The sequence below is a fragment of the Abramis brama genome, assembly GCF_963993115.1.
Source record: "Abramis brama genome assembly, chromosome: 1".
Taxonomy (NCBI): Eukaryota; Metazoa; Chordata; class Actinopteri; order Cypriniformes; family Leuciscidae; genus Abramis; species Abramis brama.
Window position 1 is genome coordinate 43,313,685 of NC_139963.1, and position 18,842 is coordinate 43,332,526.

The 18,842-nt window shown below is 36.8% G+C and overlaps 2 protein-coding genes across 3 annotated transcripts in view; one reads left to right on the forward strand and one right to left on the reverse strand.

Annotated features, from left to right (window-relative positions):
• The window catches only part of coro7 (coronin 7), a 142,133-nt gene that overhangs the window by 18,904 nt on the left and 104,387 nt on the right, over positions 1 to 18,842 (reverse strand). The gene's annotated exons all lie outside the window — the stretch shown is intronic.
• The window catches only part of vasnb (vasorin b), a 29,582-nt gene continuing 21,277 nt past the window's right edge, over positions 10,538 to 18,842 (forward strand). Inside the window, exon 1 of one of the 2 annotated variants that reach the window (XM_084129886.1) lies at positions 10,538 to 10,650. The gene's annotated coding sequence lies outside the window, so the exon portion shown is untranslated. Of the gene's footprint in view, positions 10,651 to 14,173; positions 14,430 to 18,842 lie in introns of those variants that run through there. The other variant, XM_084129885.1, reaches the window with a different exon arrangement.

Consider the following 18,842-nt stretch of genomic DNA (forward strand, 5'->3'; position numbering starts at 1 on the left):
CTAGTCCCACTCTCTACACACACACGTTCATGTACATCCAAGTTAAGAGCGCTATTAGCAGAGTATCAGTTTTCCAGTGTGTCATCATGATAAGCAGGCGTATGCTGACTAGCTCCTTCAGGAGGTTACTGGCCAAGCACGTTTCACTGGGACACCACGCACTCAGAAATTCATTATAAGTTTGTTCAGTTGTTCTGTTAATCCTCAGATATCTGCAGCCGGCTCCGAACCGTGAGGCCGTTCATTTAAAAGGGCTTAGAGAGGCAGCGAGGCGGCGTGAGGGAAGAATGTGGCCGAGGTGACGGCGGCTTCAGATGATCTACAAGATACACATGTGCCTCGCTTTTTAATTAAACTGGCTGCTGGCCTTGCCAACACACCTGACCACACACACCCACACACACACCAGGATCTGAAGATGTGAAGACCTGAACAGACGCCTCAGTCTTCAAGTTCACAATGCATCTTTATGCTTTATATGAAACACAAGAATTTGTCCAATAAAGGCCCTGAAACTTCAGCACAACTATAAAATGCACAAAAAAAAATATATATATTGGCATAAACAAAACGGGCCTTATTAGTTCGACACAATTCAATACACTTCAGCTTTCAGCTCGACCGCATCAGAAAACACAATCTGTTTTAAATAATGCTGACAGCTAAATTAAATACCAAACTCTTATTTACACAAGAGGACAAGAAAAAACCCTAAAAAGGAAGTCAAACTCGGCCAGTTTGGATGTCCCTCATGTTACACAACCGCTCTGGACGTTTCTCCGAAACAAATACAAAATTACACATCATTACACCCAAACACATACAACCATAAAAAACAAAATACTGACATTTTGACTCTTTATTTATGGGACGTTTTGGTCCTGGATGCTGTTTTGTAGTGTGAAAATGCACAACAGCGTCTATCACTGCATAGCACAAACAAATAGAGAAAAACTACTCACCTAAAACTTATTGCATGTTGTTGGCCCTGTTTAGTTCAAGGCAATATTAAGATATTTCACTGTTTTTTTAATTATTTACTTTTGTACAACAAACACTTTTGGTACTGTGTTGGAACGCCACTTGATGTCCAACATAAAATGTGTTTCATTACACAAAATCAGAGGGAAACCACTGCAAGAAACATAGTAAACATAATTGTACATGAACTAGCGGACCATGACAGACCTCATAAACACACGCTGATAGAGCACAAACCATCCGAATGCAGATTCAACATAAGATAACAAAACCGAAGCAGTCAATGCCAACGGCAGTAGAATATAGCAATACTGGACACATTTATAAAGTGCTACGGTGCCTGCCCACTTTTTCAGCAGTCCTGGTTCTAAAAGTATTTTTCCATTAATTTCTCCCATAGGGATTTTTTTTTTAAAGTCTTTGTTTAAGAGTTATAAGCCACGAACCGAACCAAACCAACCACGCCGTAAAAAAAGTTGCTGGCTTCAATTTTTAAGAACAATCAAGTTGGATGTTTGTCACAAAAAATGAGGTGAATCTTGTATAACAAAGTTGACAATTGCTTAACTTATTTTGAGTTAAAGCAATATAAAAACATATGTTGTCATAACTTATTGATCATATAATTTTTTACAGTGCAGCGACGAGGTGAATCGCGACATTACAAGCTTTGATTTTGAAGCAAAAAAGGGATTTGAAACAGCTTTAATGAGGGCAAGAACTGCAATCCCATGAAGCATTGCAAATGAAAAATTTAAAACTATAGACTTTAAGTTGTTGATTTTGTACTAAAACAACACATTTTAGGTTTAGTGCAAAAAATATGCATAAGTAATTAGAGATTGGTATACGCCTCCGTCTGCTTTTCTGATTGGTGGAGATTTCTCTGCAGAATCATGGGTAATGTAGTTTTTTTCACCAGGAATTCCACTGTTAAATATGATTATTTGGAAACCAAGTTGAAAACGTGGACTGATGGCTTCAACATAAGCACATACCATCGATTAACAACCTTGGGGCTCATAGTAGAGTTTCTCTACAGGTTTATAAGTTATCATTAAAAATCAATTCCTCTATGGAGAAAACGTCTATGGTGTGATATTATAAAAACTGAAAGTCTATCCCTCACAGCCTTCTTGTCATTTGTGTTCAATTCAATATGGCGTCGAACCTGAACATATTATTCAATGGTTCTCACTCCTTAATTTAATTATTACATTTAAATATTAAAATAACATTATAATAATTGAATATTATAGAAATAATATAAAAAAGAAATAAAGTATTCAAAAGAAAAATAATTTAAATTAAAATGGCTTCAATTATTTATATTAAGTAAACATAACTTTAGGTTTTTCATGTAAATACGTGTGTATGTGTGTGTGTATATATATATATATATATATATATATATATATATATATATATATATATATATATATATATATATATATATATATATAGAGAGAGAGAGAGAGAGAGAGAGAGATATCCTATATATATATAAAACAACCAAATATAATTCCTAAAATATATAACAAACAAAACAGAACATATAATAAGGTGAGTGGTCCGTTATATGCGAGTGTTTGTCTGTGTGTGTGGTATCGTTCAGAGTTTAAGGCCTGACCCCAGAAAGTCCCGGAAACGTGGAGCTGAGCGTTTAAATCCAGACACAACCGACTTCAAGGGGCAGCAGGATACAAGCGTTAAACTACCTGTCAGCGGAGCTCGAGAACCAGACGAGCGGGTTAGATGAGAGCAGAGGAGAAGAAGCAGAGGAAGTAGACAGGGGGTCACGACCAGAACGACCCCCGATGCTGAGGGTCACAGGAAGAGACCCGTCTACTCACTGTGAACATGTTAGTCACGCATACACGACCATAATTCACATTAACATAAACAGCTATTCCTGAGATATCCATGATGCTTGAACACATCTAACTGCAGTTTGATGCATTATTTTAGCTATGTCGTCACCGCACCACGACGTGCCTAAAAACTGAGCGTTCAGGTCTGGTTAAAACCAGCCAGGCTTCGATTATAGACGGGCGACCACAACGCCATAAATCTTCCCTCCAAAGCAGCCCTGAAAATCACGCCGATGATGGAGTAACAAGCGAAGGGAGTCTCTTCCGCGAGCTCTGCCCTGTAAATAACTTCATAGCAGTCGAGCGTTTTGACCAACACTTTAAAGAGATCCTATTATGCTGTTTTACATGTTCGACTTTCTTTAGTGTGTAATGTTGCTGTTTGAGCATGAAAAAGGTCTGCAAAGTTACAAAGCACAAAGTCACTCCAGAGGGAGTTATTCTCTATATCAGTAACACTGTTTCTGAACTCCCGGAAACGCCTCTATTGTAGTCTTGAGATTCTTCTGGGAACAAACACGTCACAATATTCCTCATTTAAATAATTCCCTCACAAGGTATACGCAAAATAAAGGAGCGAGGCCTGGTTGAGTTAGTTAGTAGTGTGTTGAAACCCGTTGTTATGGTAACACACTGAAGCAGTTGACCAACCACAACACACTGATCCAACCGACCAATCAGAGCACATTGAGCTTTTCAGAGGGAGGGGCTTCATAGAGAGAGGAACTAAACAGAGCGTTACTGACAGACTGAGAAGAGAGGTGCTGCAACAATGGAGGATATGAGAAAAATAATGTGTTTTTTGAACATTCAAGCATGAAAACCTGTTCTAGTCGAGCCCAAAAACAAAATCAAGACTTTAAAAAAGGAGCATAATAGGTCCTCTTTAAATAAAGTGACAGTCCTCCTTTCCGACTTTAAATGCTGTTCTTGCCAACAGTACAAAAAACCAGAACTCATCTCAGTGTGAAATTAAAAGAGATTAATAAGTACAGGACACATAGTAGGGAAAGTCGAGATCTGCAAATATTGGAGTGTGGCATTTCTCCAGTAACCGCTTTCAAAGTAAGACAAGCTCAGAAATGAAAACAGCGCGCCTCAGTTGTGCCAAGAACATCATAAACTCGTATTGTTACAAGCCCAGGAAGAGGGTGACTTAGGGGACACGTCATCGGCGCGTACACCAACACTGAACCGTAGACGTGTTTTGGCACACTGTCGCTCAGAGCGTAATGGAGAAAGTCTGCAGTCATTTAGCAGACACTTTTATAGAAAATGCCTTGAGTTTTGAAATAAAACCAAAGTTAAGTCAAAATGGGCTCTATTTACTTTCTTAAAGCACCTTTATGCTAATACTGTGCGTGTTATTCCATGTTCAAACTCACCATGTTTATTATAAAACAATCATTATTATAAGAAAAATAAAGATAATTTTTTAATCTTATATTAAAATGTAAAAACTTTGTCCACCTCAGTCACATTGTTCCTCAACCATTGAATGTAATTTTGCATGTAACAATCCAATCATTTTAATCATCATGTAGCCCTTAACCACATTATTCTGTTTCACTCATAATAATGTCACATTACAGATGTTAATCGGGTTGCGAATGACAATCCATGTTTACTTTAAGGCCTTTTAATCATATTTGCAATGAACGTGACTTTAAATCCAGACAATGTGTTCCTATCAAGGATGAGAGATCAAGGTTTATTTAGCAAAGTAGATTACAGTGTTACTTTAGTATTACGTATAGCCTGTTATAATATTTATTTGTATTTTTAATGCACTTTAATGTTTATATTTTCAATTGTCATTTTAGTTTTGCATTTTTTTGTTTTTGTTTAAAAAGATCTCTAAAAACTAAAGAGCTAATAAATGCCTAGCAAGAATATAAATTAAATGCAAACATAAAATGCCAGATACAAAAACATTCAAGTATTTTATAGACTCTTATAATATTTATTCATATTTTGAATTAGCTTTTATTTTTTACCATTTTAGTTTCTATTAGAGATAACGATATGTGCTTGTCATTTTTAATAGTTTTTTTTTCTACATTTCTGTTTTCATATATTTGCATTTCAGTTTGAATAATTTTAGTACTTCAACTTAAATCAATTTTATTTCAGTTAGTTGTTTTTAATGTTTATTTTCTTTCTTTCTTTTCATTTAGTTTCTTTAGTTTGAACTCTTTTTAACTTTGATACCATCTTCTGCTCAGTTTGCCTTATCTCATCTCTATCTTTTGATATGCCGGTGGACACGTGTGACTGGATGCCACAGGTTCATCTTATCGCATTTTAAATCATGCAAGTTGCAAAGTTAACCCTCTCCATGCATCTATCGCACATCTATCGCTCCATTTCTTCATCTGTTTGTCTCTCTTCTCAGAGGGTCGTATGCTCATATGGAGATATCCCCCGCTCACCCCCTTGCGGGATCAGGGAACACATTCCTGGGCCTTACGGGACATGCGACAACACAAACGTCTTGTCTGTGCACATCTGGACACTCGTACATAATCACACCTACATTTACGTTTACCACTCTATCATGCCAAAATAACTCACAAAAGAGTGCATGCCTGGGTAAATGTCATGTTTAATTTGACTTGAGAGAAAACAAGGTCTTTGTCCTTTTAAGGTTTGGTCTAATTAGCCCATTTTTCTTTATTGCAGTTTTTTTTTGTCCACTGGAAATGGGAGGGGGATTTTTTTGTATGCATAACTCAAAAGCACACAAGAGTGAAACCCACTGTAGACTTTATGTCTATTTTTCTCACGGCCTTGCTTTCATTTACGACCAATTGAATATGACATCTACTCAGCTAAGGTTCACTGCGTAAGTATCAGTAACATAAATAGGCAAGCTAAAGAAGTACTGCGGTACAGTCAAAAAAATAATAATACGTAGGACTAAATGAAAGGTTTATGCATTTGAATTGCATGGAAAATGTCCAGTGACATGTCCAAATCACAGTGACAACAAAACAATATAGTGCAGATACAGTCATGTCGCCATTTTCTCCAAAGAGCTAGTGAATTCAAGCTGTGTATTTCATTAGCATGTGCGTTCACAGAATAAGCTGCAGTGTGGACCAGTATGTGTGCTGATAGTCAAGCGTCTATCTGTGACCCACGGTGCCCTTTATCATCTAACCCTCTCTTTTCCAATCCACACCTCCCTTCCCCCTAAAGACAGCAAACCGTAAATCTGCTACTCACCTACACAGAGAGACAAACCCAACCAAACAATATAATCCCTTAAAACTAGTCCTACAGAAGCCTGTAGATCGTCACACGTGTGTTTGTGTGTCCTGCAGGAAAAATGACTCTTTTAAAACAGGGATCCCCAACCTCAGGAGTATTATTATTAAGACCAGTTTAAGACCAGTATTATTAAGACCAGTTTCATTACAATAAGCAAAACTAAACACAAGTTATTAGCGTTTTGGGAAATTTCATTATAACTTTTGACCACAAGGTGGTGCTGTCTCAAAAAAGTTTTGAGTACTTTCAGGGCATGGTGCCGATGACGCAGAGTTTCGTAACCTTATGCCAATGTGTTTGTTAAATATAGCATTTTACTACAAAATTTAAAATGTCTGATGCACAAAATGGCTGATATGGGAAAATTGGGTATTGTTCGACTCAGCATGCAGCTGCACCGAATCTAAAGAGAAATGTTTGTGCTTTTTAGCCAAAACTGTTCAGAAGTTATAAGCAAAAATAACCTTTTTTCATATCTCCTGGCCACTAGGTGGCACTGCACTACAGGTAGCCTCAGGTCATTGCTGTCTTAACACACACTAAGTTTGGTCAGAATACGCTTTGGCTTTTTTGTCGAATTCTTTCGCGCGTTATTCGAGAATGCTTTGACGAATCAGCTTGAACTCCCAAATTTTTTGTCGCCATGATCTGAAGATGATCTGGTTAAATTTTCATGAAAATCGAAGCTACAGCCTAGGAGGAGTTGAAAATTCAAAATGGCGGAAAATGGCGTCATCATATGAAGAGTTCAGATGCAAAAGCCTCTAAGTGCCATCTGAAATTTTCTTCTAGAATGATCATTTTTATCAAGCTTGTTTATTTAAGTTCAGTAATTTCACTTAAATGGCAATTAATAGGTCATTTTCATTGCCATTTAAGTGAAATTACTGAAATTAAATATATGAGCTTGATAAAAATGATCATTCTATAAGAAAATTTCAGATGGCACTTAGAGGCTTTTGCATCTGAACTCTTCATAACCAGACATACTTTAAATAATGCTTTACATCACGCCGGAGAAATATTCAGCTATAGTTTTAGGCTATATTGCTCAACTCTAGTAATGTTTTTATATGTGTGGTCTGCTTTGGTGGGCCCGTCTGGGTCATATTTCAAACCGCAGTCTGTCTGTACCTGTACAAAGTCAGACGTTAGATAACAATGGCACTGATAAAAATCATATCTCAGATTCTAAATCAATGACTGTGTACACAGAATGCAATCTGTTCTAGTTATGATGAGTGATGATGATTTGCAGCTACCAACCCTGCAAACACATATTGGACAAAGCAACAAAGGCATATGCTTTATTTTTTTTAAAGAGGAAAATAACAGGTTTTGGTGTTATCTGATCGGATGTCACTTCTCTCCAAAGATTCGTTGGAAACCCAAAATGAAAATTCTGTCATCATATACTCACCCCCAAGTTGTTCCAAACTGTATGAGTTTCTTTCTTCTGTTGAACAAAAAGGAAGATATTTTGAAGAATGCTGGAAACCAAATAGTTTATGGGCCTCATTTGACTTCCATAGTATGAAAAAAAAAAAAAAAAAAAAAAAAAAAACAGTGTCCAGCAGAAGAAACTATACAAGTTTGGAATAACTTGAGGGTGAGTAAATTATGACAGAACTATGTTTTGTGAACCCCGACCCAGAATATCACAGAGACTTTTGGGACAGAAAACACACTAGAAACCTTAACAGAAGACCTTAGCAACCACTTAACAATGGCCATGCCACACAGCAATACCCTGACAACCTCCCGGAATATCCTAACAACTGTAATGTGTTAACGCAATGTTTACAGCAGAACACCTTAGTTAAAGGTATAGCGGATGATTTTTTTACTTCCGGGTGGAATGCCTATACTATTGGTCCTCCTAATTGTCAATCATTCTGGTGAATCAATCAAACTTTTCAAAAAGTGGAGAGGGCGGGTCTTATCTAAAATTCGTAAAATATACCTAAAATATACCTTTAACAAATACTCTAGCAACAACCTGGCATCCTCCCAGAACACCCTAGCAACTGTAAAACACATTAGCAACCACATAGCAACGCCCTGGGAACCTTCCAGAACACCCTAGCAACCGTATTGCACTGTGTTAATACAATGTGCACAGCAAAACACCTTATTAACCACTTAGCAACACCCTGGTGACAATCTACTGTACAACACCATAGAATCATGCAGAAGTTTCATAGGGGAAAAATATTTTTACTCAGAAAATGTCAAATGTGGTTATTTTTGCAATTGCGTTTGGTGTCGCTAATGGCAGAAAAACTACATACTGCACCTTTACTGTATATATGAGTAGAAGTATCCATATACACTCCTTCACAAACACTAGTGGTCAACAATGACAGATTCAGCAATTTGTCACAGCATGTGCGCATTTATGGTTTTTGTTGATCAGCTTGATTTGTTTGTTTTCTGGGTCTTACGTTTAATAGGCACGGCTGGCATTATAAAACCACTGGCAAAAGCGCTGGAAACACACAAATCACAGCTTGAGTGAATAAAATACACAGTTTCTCCGTTCCCCACTGTGTCTTTGTCTTCTGAGCTGCAGCTACACTGCAGATATTATCTGTCTCTTTCTCTTCGTCTGTCTCTATCTGTGTTGCAGTTTCGTGTGTGTGTGTGTTTTATCTGGAAGAGTGCATGATAAGGTCACCATGTGTGCGGGTTGTGCGAGTGTGTGTTTACGAACATCACCTCAGCTGTCTGCCATGGAGGTCTGACAGACAAACACACATCACATGTCCTATCCTTGCATTCCTGTCTTTTATTTTAAAAGCAGACAGAATAGTCACATGATCACAGTGCATTAAACCTGTCAAGTGTTGATCATACCTGGACGCACGCGTGAAGCCATCGGGCCACACATAGCGATCATTGTTGAGGGCTGCTGAGATCATTCCTCAAACAAACCACAAACATCAGGCCGCTCATTCCACACATACCACACAACAGCGAGAGCAGCGGATCCAAACACTAGTGAGCTGCCTAAAAAGACTGTATTTAAGGCATCATGGGTGCTCTTCCAACACAAATCCATGTCAAATTCAAGTCAAACATTTCACAATGACACTTGTTGGACGTTTCCAAGTGGCTGTATTGTTGTTTATAGTGGGAGTTTCTACAGCTATGGTTGAATGTGATTGGTGAGCTAAACAAATGTTCATCGGTTGTGAAAGTCTGATTCAAACTGAGATATGGATATATACAGAATAAATCCATTCAGTCCCATATGCTTTGAGAACTTAAACGTAATGTTGAGTTCCAGCGGGCCTCACGAAAGAGGTGCTCAACGCCGCCCCCTGTATGTGCCAGCCAGCATGTACAGTGAGAACCGAATGAAATGTTGAAGGAAAAAACTGAGAGATTCCCAGCCTCTCCCATGGGAATCTCTCTTTCTCTCTGGCAACATCACATAACTCTTCAGACTGTCAACACAGCATTTCCCACTCAAATTCCCTCCCGTTCTTTCACACTATTCCTATCCACACGGATAAAGGGGTTTTACTCTCTGTCAGGCTTATTCATCCTATCAGGTCCAGTGTGAGGTATAAATCTCAGAAAACCGTCAAGAACAGGTCCAGCTCATATTTCACTCCTAAATCAGAAGAAAAAGATAAACTACATTTAGCAGAAAAGCCTATTTTAAGGAACTTTGCATTTTCATGCTAATTAAACAGATTTTCTTTCCGATTTTCATGCAATAATGTAATGCTGATTTTAACCCAAATAAACTCTGAGCAGGAGAATATGATTTTTTTTTTACATCAGGATAAATGAGCTTTGAGGAGGAAATTATCTTGCAGTAAAATGCCTTAAAATATCTTTCATTTTGGTTTTAGGTTGAAATACGACCCTTTTTTGTGTGATATTCGCCCATTCAGAAGCATTAACCTGATTACTCATGCCTTTGTGTCGGTATAAAGACTGTGGGAACCCTGCGTAGGTGACATCACATGACATTTGACATGTCCCAGGCCAAAAGCGTCAGTGGTTGGTTTCACAGTTGATTCAGTGGGATCTGGTTACGGGGTCAGGGTCTATCAGCAGGCTATCTGCCTCTGTTTAAACTACTTATTCTTTAACCATCAACACTTTGCACAGCTTTCCTAAAGCTCTCAATCTTTGAACATCTCTGTCTGAACTCTTTATTTCAGATTCATCAATGAATACGACACAGAAAGAGTCTGCAACAATTGACCGTGCCATTATATGAGCAGAGAAGACCAGGTGGAAACGTCATTATCAGAGTCCGTTCTATAAATACTGACGTTCTGTCGTCTTCACATGAGTGTGTGTGAGACAGACCTCTGGCGTCTGGACACGAACACCTGGTTTTTACGGTACACCGTTGTGGGTCGACCACATTTGCTGCTGTAAAAGTCTAGTCAGCCTATGGCTGTAAAAACCAAATGAATTTCTGTCGCTCATGCTAATAGCCGTCTTCAGAAACGTCTCACCATTTCACCGCTGTGAGTTTCAAAGTCTGACTCTGGAAAAGCAGGTGAGCAGAGAATGAAACAAAAAAATATCTGAAAATACTGATAAACTAATTTAGATGATTTACTAAGTTACTGGGAGATTTGTTAAGGTACAGTAAGAACGCAAGTAAAGTACAAAGCAAGTAAGGACAGCAAATGAGAGTACATTAGTCATTTTAGTAAAGTAAGAATGTGAGTAAAGCACATATAAATAAAGCATGTAATCAAGTAAAATTATATAGCCTAAAAGCAAAGTGCAATTAAAGTATGCGAAACAATTAGACAAAACAAATAAGAATAAGACATATTCATCAAATTGGAATTTAAGAAAAGAAAAGAAACATAAAAAAGGTATCAGATTTTATTTTGCATATGTTGTTTTGCAACACTGATCAACAAATGTCATCAAGAATTTATATATATATATATATATATATATATATATATATATATATATATATATATATATATATATATATATATATATATATATATATATACATACATACAGTACAGGTCAAAAGTTTGGAAACATTATGATTTTTTTATATTTTTGAAAGAAGTCTCCAATGCTTATCAAGGCTGCATTTATTTGATCAAAAATACAGAAAAAAACAGTAATATTGTGAAATATTATTACAACTTAAAATAATAGTTTTCTATTTGAATATACTTTAAAAAATAATAATTTATTCCTGTGATCAAAGCTGAATTTTCAGGATCATTACTCCAGTCTTCAGTGTCACATGTGACATCCAGTCTATCACATGATCCTTTAGAAATCATTCTAATATTCTGATTTATTGTGAGTGTTGGAAACAGTTCTGCTGCCTAATATATTTGATGAATAAAAGGTTAAAAAGAACTGCATTTATTCAAATAAAAAAATATTTTCTAATAATATAAATCTTCTTTACTATCACTTTTTATCAATTTAACACATCCTTGCTGAATAAAAGTATTGATTTATTTCAAAAAAAGAAAGAAAAATAATTACTGACCCCAAATTACTGACCAGTAGTGTATATTGTTGTTACAAAAGATTTCTATCTTTAAAAAATTTGCTTCTTTTTTTATTTTTATTTTTTTACTTTGTATTCATCAAAGTATCCTAAAAAAGTATCACAGGTTATGAAAAAATATTAAGCAGCAGAACTGTTTCCAACTTTGATAATGAATCATCATATTAGAATGATTTCTAAAGGATAGACTGGAGTAATGATCCTGAAAATTCAGCTTTGCATCACAGAAATAAATGATAATTTAAAGTATAATAAATTGAAAACCAATTATTTTAAATTGTAATAATATATCACAATATTACATTTTTTTTCTGTATTTTTGATCAAATAAATGCAGGCTTGATGAGCAGAAGAAACTTCTTTCAAAAACATTAAAAATAGTAATGTTTCCAAACTTTTGACCTGTACTGTATATATATACACAAATGCTTGACATGCCAAAAAAAAATGTCATGCCTGTCATGCACAGTAAATTTAAAAATAGTTATTTGCATAATATGTTATTTTGCATTGTTTTGTTGGTATTTTTTATATGCAAATGATTTGGAAATACAAAAGCTTGACATGCCAAAAAATATTTGTCATGCCTGCACAGTAAAATTTAACCTGAGGTGGAAACGCAGTACAAAAGAGAAGAATGACGTGTGGTGAAGAACTGTAGCACTAAAGCACTGGTGCAGGAGGGAGAAAAGACCAGTGTTTATTTTAGATTGACGAGTGTTTCGAAGTGACACACACACACACTTATGATAAACATATGAAGTGTTTTTCTGTCCCACTGACACCTGTCACATCCTGAATCCTTCGATACCATCAACAGCCTGTCCATACAGTCTAAACTTCCTCTGATCTTATGAGATTTACAGCACCTAAAAACCAAACCGCTTTCATCGGGGCGCTCGCGGCCTAAACATGCCTTCAACAGGATGGCAGATCCATCAGCAACAACATCAGATCATATGTTCTGCTTAACACACAGTATAAACTCTATACATCGGCCTTCTGTTTAAAATGATAAACATTTCAAAAAGGAGTAGGCTATGCTATTGTCATCACATACTAGTGTGTTTAATTCACTGTGCACACTATACTACTGTATATGAAATGAGCAGAATATGCTCTTCCAAACAGCCAGAGAGAGACGCTCTGTTCTCCTGAAGAAGTGCATGAGGAGGATTTATTTTGTGTGAACACACACACAGTTGAGCTTCGGCATCATCTGTGCATCAGATCTGAGCTAAACGCGCATGAAATCGTTTATATGTCCCTGCAGTTCAATGTAATGTGTTACAGATGCGTTGTCTGCATGTGCGCTTCATACAGAAATACATTACAGAAAGGATATACTGTATGGCTGACAAATTTCTAGGAAGTTGACAACGTTGGCAAACATTTTATCATTATACATGCATAATGATAAAATGTTTGCCAACGTTGTCAACTTCCTAGAAATTTGTCAGCCATACAGTATATCCTTTCTGCTTATGTTCAAATAAATGACGACCACATGGAATATCTGTAGGCTACTTTACAAAATACAGGGAACAAGACGACGGCCTCGTCGCTATAACACAGGTCTCAATACAGTTACTGTTACTATTGTAAACTGTTTGCAAACACACAGCAGCTGTGGGTTTATAGTTCAGTTACTGGACCATCAAGAGCTGCGAGTGAAGATTTCAGCATGTCTTGAGAGCAGCTTTCTGTGGTTTCGGGTTCATAACACACGACGCACTAACTATAATGGAGACTGCAGAACTTCAACAAGCTTATTTAAGTCCATGCACAAGTATCACAGACATATTTGTTGATTCTACTAAGAGCCAAAACTACTATTTAAGTAAATAAATAAATAGACTTTTCCAAAGATGTTCTTTTTTTTTATAGGCTTATTTTGATAGTAAACAAAACACTTTTTTAGATAATATTTCTGGTAAAAAATGTTATAAAGTTTTCACGATCATCTACTTGATTGTTGTTTACAAAACTTAAAAAAAAAAAAAAATCCTGTTAAAACGTGCACTGTAAAAAATGATATGATCAATAAGTTATGACAACACATGTTTTTACATTGCTTTAACGCAATTTAATTATAAGTTATACAAGATTCAATTCGTTTTTTAAGCCAGTTTAATGTAATTTAAGTTGAAATTACTTAAACATCCACAAGTTGAATAAACAAGTTGATTAAACTTAAATATTTAATCCAGCAACTTTTTTTTTTTACAATGTGTAAATACATCTAAAAACAATATGTACAGTATAGCATAGTACAATACAGTACAGTATAGTACAGTACAGTATAGTAGTAGGCTGCTATACTTTAAAAGCTTTAAAAATATTACAGTTGTAAGTAAAGCGTATGCAAAAGCACAAATGTCAGCGCGTTTCTCCACATACCGGTCCGGCAAGTTGAAATGCAAAAAAAAAAAAAAAAAAAGATCGGGAGCGCGTCCATAAGAGTCGCCTCATTTGATGCTCTCCAGTGAGTAAACCTCACACACGCGCGCTCCCGCCGCTCCTCCCAGAGTGAAGTTAAAGCGCGAGGCGAGCACAGCTCACACACCGGAGTTTCACCACAGACACTTGGACTCGACCGTGCGCCTTTACCCCCGGGCAAACTTTACAAACGGACTCTCTATCAAAACCCTTACATATCAACTCTATATGAGACGTACTTTATGTGAAAAGAAACGCGAGTTATTGGATACATAAATGCAGGACTGACGGAACGCGCTCGGTGCCTTTACCTCCAATGCGCCGCTGATGCGCTCGAGCTGGTGAGTGAAACGCAAAGTTTAAAAAGTGGAAAACGACGAGAATTAACGCTTGTGTTTGTTTCTAACACATATAGATGTGGATTTGACAGTTTTTTCGTGTATTATTGTGAGAGTACCCACAAATGTATGCTTAAGTAAGTGTATGAGCTTCCCATATGTATTATAGCTGATATTTACAATGCATTTATTAATTTAGCAGACAAATGAGCAATATTGCTTTTTATACGCAAGCCGCTCTCTATCTCTAGAGAAATCTTAGATGTGCAGCAATAAAGTTTCCACGTTATTCTGAAACTTTGGTCGTCCATTCATGGTTTTACAAACATTGATAGGTTCAGAGCGTTTCAAAAGGTTTGATGCTTGTGCACCAGTGCACTTGAAGTGTTTATGCTCGTGCATGAGTAACTCAATGCTGTGCATATTACCAGCGTCGTGCACAAACATGAGAACAATCCAGATCAAAGCTGTGCAAGTCTGTGTTCAAGCACTATTAAAAAATAAAGCTTTTCAGTGGTTCTTATGGGGTTGTATGTTTTAAGTTGCTATATGGAGATTAACACATTAAGGTTCTTAAGCAGTAAAGGTTCTTCAGTTCAGTGCTTTGGTTTCTGGGTTCTTTAAAGAGTTTTCTAAAGAACTGAAGAAAAGCTCTCTTTAGAACTTAAAAAGTTTCTTCTAAGGAATCAAGCTAAAAAAAAAACATGTTTAGTGCAAATTAGAACCTTTATTTTCAAGACTCTATCTGACTTGTATACAAACACACACACAAATACACACACTTTTAGATGCTATATAATCATTGTGGAATAAATGAAAAGCTCTGAACAACCAATGCAAACACTGGTAACTTCAAGTGCTTGACCGCAGCAGGACAAAAGCATTGGGTCTGGACCACGCCGGCTTCTATTTTTCTCCGAGAAAGCATATTTTGGTGCAGTTTGCTTTTAATTTAGGAGCTCGTCCAACATCAAACTCTGGCAGTCTAAAAGTTCAGCAAACAAATGGCCGCAAACAGGTTTAGTTTTGTCCGCTCAACAGGAGTTCAAAGGTAGTGCTGCGGCTCAAACACAAATCTGTTTAGTCACACCGGCGTAAAGGAGATTGAATGCTATTATTGCTGGTTTTGCCCATTTTATCTCGTGTTTGTAATTCTTATGTGGTGCATTGTCGACGATTAGTCCAAGAGAGGGAGGAAGCGATCAACTATCTTTTCTGGGTCATAAAAATGTCATATAATAAATTATGTGATAAAAAATACTACTACAATACAGAACTGAGGGCAGAAACAGCGTTCACAGGGACAGCCTGACAGATGCTCTTCTAAGCACGTCACAAGTAGTGCATTTAGGTTATAAATAAAATGTAAGACAAACAATACACGCATAAATCGTTCACTTATGTCAAACATATCCAGATGTTAATGGGGTTCTTCCGCATAAAAACCTCTTTATTTCTGAAGAATAATGTTACACAGAGCTTTAAACACTTTTTCGGAACAAAAAGTGGCCAAATCTTGACATATTACTGTTATAAAAACATTTTATGACCAAAAGTCAGTGATCTTTCCATTAGGAGAATGAAGGAAATGTAAAACTAATGTGATTCTGTATATTTATCTCTTCTCTGAGCAGATTCCAGCGCTAGTTTACGATAGCAAAGCTGATATGGAAGGCAGGCGTCATTCAAACATGTGATAATCAGCCTTGCCGTTGTTTAGTGTTTAATTGCGTTTAATTAAGTTTAGAGGGAAGCCCAACACTATACTTAGAAGCAATAAAAACACAACAGAAAGCCCCATTCAATCAAGTTCATCATAGAGGAACGTTTGTTTGAGCACCAGGCCGGACTCTTTGGACACTTTGCTTTGCTTTTCTAGCACAAAATGTGAGGTTTTGATTTGATTCTATCTGACATTACGGACTTCCAACACATAATATATCTTAACTTTTTAGGCTAATAAGAATCAGACTATTAATTGGAATCAGAATACCTTCTGTGTGCGGTTTCATATTTTCTAGTGGCTTCCTAAATTCCTTGGCACTTGTAAATGTCAAAGAGAGAAGCCCAGAGAGGAGTTTGTGTAGAGTAGACGTTGAGAAGACAAAACGGAAGGTGAGAGAACATGGTACACAGGATATGAGAAAGGATGAAACTTGAGGGAAAAGCAAATATTCCTGTCTGAGAGACTTAATTAAGGAGCTGTGAGCGGAGTAGAACTTTAAAGCACCCTGTCAATTCATTTTACAAGTTTATTATACACTGGCTTATGGTGTCATGAAAATAAATGGGGTACACTGTTGAACATAATGGATTCAAAAGGGGTCTTTGTTGCAACGATGCCATTAAAGAACCATTTGGGGTCCGCCAAAGAACCATTCATGGAAAAGTTCTAAAAGAACCTTTTTTTTTAGTGGGAAGAATCTACTAAAGAACCTTTTTCCACTATAAAGAACTTTTGTGCATTAGAAAGGTTCCATTTATGTTTACGGTTCTTCATGGAACCATCAATGCCAATAAAGAACCTTTATTCATTGAACATTCTGAAAAAATCAAATCAAAATTCTGTCATCATCAAAACCTGAACTCTACTTCTTGTAAATAAAACTTTAATTTAGCCTTCAATGATGTAATAATGTAAAATAATAACCTCATGTGTTGGAATCATCAGAATGTGAGTCTGAGGTTGTGCATGTGGCAGATCAAGCTCCTCGTGCCAGCTTTCCTCACAGTGTCAAAATAACATCCCTATGGTATTTCCCTACCGTTCTGTCCAAACAAAATCACTCACAGCGCAGAACAGAACCATGGGTTTTCTGATAAACACACACACACACACACACACACACACACACACACACACACACACACACACACACACACACACACACACACACACACACACACAGAGGACTCTGCCAAGGCAAACACGGACATCTAAAAGCTATCTTGAAGACCACCTCCTTGTGTCTCTGTGTTTCGTAAACGCGGCATGACAGAGGACTCTATTCTTCTGTCTGTCTCTCCATATAAAGGACTTGTCCCACAAAGTTTGTGCCACTGACACTAATGATTCCTCAAATCATGCCGTTATATTTGAGGAGAAGTGTGCTGGTATTTTACTTTTAAGTAATCAGGTTTAGGGCCATATCTAGGGATCAGATTTTTATAGAGACTACTAGTTGGATTTGGACTAGTAAGTAACCATATAGCAAACACCCTGGCAACACCCTAGAAACACACTAGCAACTGCCTGGCAACGACCCGCAAGACCCTAGCAACATAGCATCAAGTTTTGCATGCATGATTTTAATAAATAAAAAATCTAGTTAAAAATCTTGTTTAATTTGTCTTGCTGGGTAGCACTGAGACTATATACTTGAAGAATTCATAAATATTCTATAAAAAATAGATTCTACAGTAAAAGATTCTACAACAAAATACTACAAAAAAGATTCTAAAAGATGCAACAGTAAAAGTTTCTTAAAGATTGTACATTAAAAAATTCTAAAATATTTTACAACAAAAGACTCTAAAAGATTCTACAGTAAAAGATTCTAAAAAAGTCAACAAAAAAGATACTAAAAGATTCCACAGTAAAATATTCTACTACTAAAGAGTCAACAAAAAAGATTCTACAATAACAGTTTCTACAATAAAAATTCTAAATGATTCTACAGTAAAATAATCTAAAAAGATATTTATTTTTTTACAACAAAAGACTAAAATCAACTAAAATTTAATTAAAAATAAAATAAAATTGAAAAAGCCATTTATTTATTATGCATTCATTCATTCTTTATCGGTAGTGCTGAAATGGCACTGGCAAACTGGTTTCCATGCTCTTGTTGCCACATGATCAGATTTGTGGCGTCCTGCTGATTTTGGTTCCCTTCTACACCAATTAGCAGCGCGTTCTCTGCTGTCCTTAGTGGCCTGTCCTTCACAATGCAGGATTAAGAGGTTAAAAGTCAGGCTGGAGGTGAAGGCAGGGGAGGGGGTGAAGGGGCGTGAAGAGGACTGAGAGACGGGGGTTAGTCAAACAGCGGGCGGCTTGACGGAGTCGACGGGGCAGAAAAAGCAACACTTGTGAAAGAATGCAAGGGAAAATAGCAAAAGCCCATCAGAAAGGGTCAGGACAAACCTCAACTCTAATTGCATGCATAGAAACTGGCATGTTTGATAAGAGCTTTTAAACAGGAGTGTTCAGGATCTTCCAGGTGGCTTTAGCGCTCTTAAATTAAACCTCAGGCTTCAAAGAGCGACAAAGCCATGCTGACCAAGCAGGGTGTGTGTGTGTGTGTAGCCCGAGTCACCCGTCGTCGCTGCCAAACCAAACTGAAGAAGACCTTGATGGATGAAGCCAAATGATGCGTTCTGAAGAGCCACATGAAACCTCGCTATAAGTACACACAC